General features: G+C 38.8%; 1 protein-coding gene and 1 pseudogene across 3 annotated transcripts in view; both read left to right on the top strand.

Annotated features, from left to right (window-relative positions):
• Nucleotides 1-4,280, top strand: part of Glis3 (GLIS family zinc finger 3) — a 466,502-nt gene that overhangs the window by 18,739 nt on the left and 443,483 nt on the right. The window lies entirely within an intron of this gene.
• Nucleotides 1-4,280, top strand: part of LOC147825936 (melanoma-associated antigen 10-like) — a 136,153-nt pseudogene that overhangs the window by 4,831 nt on the left and 127,042 nt on the right. The window lies entirely within an intron of this gene.

The following is a 4,280-nucleotide window of genomic DNA, read 5'->3' on the forward strand; positions in this document are numbered from 1 at the left end:
TTTTATTCACACAGAGAAGCTTGGGGCAGGGGTTTACAGCTAACCACTGGCGGCTCTGCTGTGTATAGGCCAAGATCACGGTACTTTGCTCAGTCTTCTCTTTTCGGCTGCACAGTGATTCCAGCTCTGGCTAGATGAGCTTGCCTTCTGAGAAGCATGCAGGAGGAAGGAAGGACAAAAGGGAAAAAGGTAGAAGGACAGTTCTCCCCAGTCTGTCCTCTTAAAACAGCTTTCCCAGGAGCCCTGTCCAGCCAGCCCCACTTATTCTAGCCAACGGTTACATACACAATTTCTGAAGTTAAATTCATACATTGGACCTGAGGTTATTTTAAACAAAAGTTTAATCGTGTCTTACATTCTTTTGTACTATGTAAAATAGAAATTCTATTTTACTGCACTTTTCAGCATTTTGCCACCTGTATCTCTCTGAAGATATCTCAGAAGTCTCAGACATTGTGACATTTCACTGCCCACCCCCTAACCAGGCACTCTCCATGTATTCATTATAACTGAGGAAGTTAATTTTTATGCAAAAATATTCCTTGCATGTGGCTATATGTTAAAATATGGGCCACATTGAAATTATGTAGTATTTTATATTTTATTCTACTTATTATTTAGAAATTTTTTTCTTTACTTATAATCCAACTACCCTTTTTAGCTGTTTGTTTTTTCTTTTTGATCAGAATCTAATCAGAGATAATTTGGTTGTCAGGTCTCTTCAGCCTCCTTGAATCTAGAACAGCCCTTTCTGCCTGCCTTTTAATTTTGTGTTTCATGACAAAATATGTTGATATTTTTGAAGACTTCATGTCACTTGTCTTGTTCCACAGTCACATTGTCTGGTCATTTCTTCATGACTGGATTCAGGTTAGATTTTTGGTTGAGAGGATTGTGTAGGTGATTTGTATACTACCCATTACACCAGGAAGCACTGAGAGCTCCTCTGAGAATCTGGGCTTCCGTATTTAATTACCTGGCTAAGGTGGTGCCAGCAGATCACTGCAATGTGAAGGACATTTTCTCTTTCAGAATTAATCATTCGGGAATGTTCTGTTCTCCACAACTTTTCATAGCTTCCATTGATGATCTTTGTATCAGTTTTTACCTTGTTGATTGCATAATAGTGATTTCCTGATAATGATTATTCTTCTATGTTTATTACTTGGTATTCGACTAGAGAGGAGAGCTTTTCTTCTTCCTCTTTTTGAGAATCACTGTAGACTCATGGATTCTTTCATTAAAAATTTATGGTGATATCATTCATTTTCATTTTTTCTAATGCTTAAACTATCCAAATTTGGCTAGAGAGCACCTCTTGAAGTCAGTTTCTTTGTCCTTTTAACTTGTTCCCATCTAGCACTTCCTTGCTTTCAGGCATAACAAGATGTTCTAGGCTCACTTATTTTTCCCAGGCCCAGACTTGGAATCATCCATTTTCCCCAAAATTTCAAGTCTCTTTTAGTTGGGGAGGTGGGGAGTGGGTAACATGGGATGGAGTATGGTATTTGGAAAACTGTGAAAATGTCTTTATTGACTGAGATGTCATTGATTCTAAGCCCTTCCTACAGGGCTAAGAAGTGTATTAGACAAAGATAATGAACTCCAGTTAAAATATATTACTGAATTTTTTTTGTGTTCCTCCTTGCATAGTGTCAGCAACATCAGTATGTTTTTATTTTGTCCTGCAATAGAGGAAAGAACTGCTTTATAGCGTAACGTTTCCAAGATTATAGATACTAGTTTTAAAATTAAATGCTTACTTCATATAAATTTTTAATGTGCAGAGATAAGAGTGTTCCTATTTATCTGAGCCACTGAGTGAGCATGGGAGACATTCTACAGTTGGCAACCAACCGACTGGCCTTGGTAGGACTTGTGCGCAAGCTCCCAGTTTTGTTGTACCAATAACAGCATTTCCCCTACTTCCTGTTCCAACAGTTATTCATTGTAATTAGACTGGTAGAAATGCATTTTTCAAAGCATCTGAGAAATCAGGTTTATGATCCCCACTTTAAGCACATTTGACACACTATTTAAATATTTAACATAATTCTACATTTCTAGTACTCGGAGGACTATATAATTGGGAAGATTTTCATTATAAAGGTTTTTATTTTACCTCAGGGCCTCTGACATTTCTTGTTGGGCTCTGCTGTCCTTGGAGACAAAGGGAGTTAGTTATTCATTAGCGCGTTTGTGGGTTATTCATTATTGTTGGTCAGAAAAAAAACCCAGAATAATATCAACCAAGGGCACAGAACTAATTGGGATTAAAAATCACTTTTGTGCCATTTGAGGCTGGTGTGTCTTGTAAAGACCTGGTTTAAGGAAGATAAAGTGTGAACCTGGGAGGTCTACAAATTAATGTACTTGAAGTAATACATCAAGTTTTATTTTTATTTTTTACTGTCTGTGGTTGGCTAATTCAGTTGGTTGTAATCTGGAGTTTAGGTTAGTGTTTGATGCCTTACTGGGTCTGCTAGCTTCATGTTTTTCTCCCTCTGCTGCATCATAAATTTTAAAATACTGCCGCTGATTTAAAAAAATAAATTTTAAAATACTGCCGCCAATTTCCTGTATCATTTTTTTACTTACGTTTATCGCTGGAAAAACAACAGGCTGAGTCCATTGTAGCCATGTTAGAACCAGAGGTAGAGTAACAACTGCCTCTTATTTTGGAAGAGATACAGTTAATATGTTAGCTAAAGAAAGTTGGGGCAAAATACTGGGCTATTTTTTTCATTTCTGCTTTTCAATCATTTATATTTCCTTGCACTTCCAATGTGGCTTCCTGCAGAATTAGAGCAAATAAAGTTAACATTCCATAAAGCTTTCCAAAAAATAACCAAACCAGCTAGAGACCAAAGGTATTATTCCAGTTGAGGAGGCCAGAGTTTTCGTTTTGTCTAGCCAACAAGGCAGGTGAAATACAGTGTTTACTTTTGTTTACTCCCTGTGCTATACAGGGTCTGCTTTGTGTGATTTATTGATGTTGGGTGTAAATCAAATTGATGATGGATTTCCAAGTATTGCTGAATGTCAGGTACGGTTTGTTCCAGTTATGAAAGTGGTTCATCAGCCTGGTAGCATTCCACCTTTAAAAGCCTTTAAAAGAATACAGTATATTCCATTAACAACCCCCTCCAGCCCCCAAATGCTATAGGACATGAAATTGAAATGTAACATCCATTAGTCACTTAGAACATTTCTAAAGGCTGTTAAGTAGGAACAGAGTTCACAAACTTTCATATTGATTTCCTTGTGTGTTTTGATTGAAAGCACTGTTCTGCTAGGCAAGGAAGGTGTTAATTGGCTGCATTTGTGGGATGGAGGTTGAGGCTCAGTTTTCTGGCCACCTCATTCTTATGTGCTGTATGGGTTTCCCCTGAAGGTGATTCACAATCTGAGATCTCATACCACAGGAGTCTTGGGAAAACTTGTTTCCTTTCTCCACTAGATATAGGGTTGCTGCCATTCCTGAAAGAGGATGCCTTTAGCATTCAACCCAAGCAACTCAAAACACTCATCTTCATTCCCATCCATGAGCTGAAGAATGGGCCCTTGCTGCTACTTTTAGATGGTGTTACTTGACCACTTCCAGTGAGTGACCTTTCTGAGCATGGAAAGTGCCTGCCTGGGGAGGAGCTAGGCAGACTCTTTGTTGTGACCACTGGGGTGACAACAGTGAACACACCAGTACATTGTCATTCTTCTGTCTATATAAAATCACCAAAGGTGGATATCATGAATGTGAATTGGTTTTGTTACTTCTGACTCATCACATTTTAAAGACACAATGGATGGTCGCTCGTATTTAATTCCTATTTTCAAGGCTTCCTTTTTTTCTTTTCTTTTTCTTTTTTTTTGGTATGGGAGATCGAACTCAGGACCTTGCACTTGTGAGGCGGGCGCAGCACCACTGAGCTAAATCCCCAGCCCCTGCCTTTTTTTGAATAATGAAAGAAATGGAAAGTTTATAATTGCTTAAACATCAAAACAGGTTAAAAGGGGAATTCTGTCATCAAGGTCTCTGTTACTCAGGTATAGCCTGAGGACCAGCAGTTCAGTTTTCCTCCAGGTTCTGGGCAGAAATGCGCTGTCTCAGACCTACTGATTGGGAAGTGCATTTTAACAAGATCACAGTTGATTCATGTGCCCAGGGCTGGCTTCATGGCTGCAGAGGGCCCCAAATGCAGAGGGGTGCCTAGCCCTTAGGTTTAATCCTCTGTGGTTCCGTGCTGACATTTCTCACTAATTTTGAGTCTGTGTTTCTTAAG

Source organism: Heterocephalus glaber, unplaced genomic scaffold (genome assembly GCF_053883595.1).
Source record: "Heterocephalus glaber isolate CG9 unplaced genomic scaffold, H.glaber_assembly_v1.0 deba00001481, whole genome shotgun sequence".
In the NCBI taxonomy this organism is placed as follows: Eukaryota; Metazoa; Chordata; class Mammalia; order Rodentia; family Bathyergidae; genus Heterocephalus; species Heterocephalus glaber.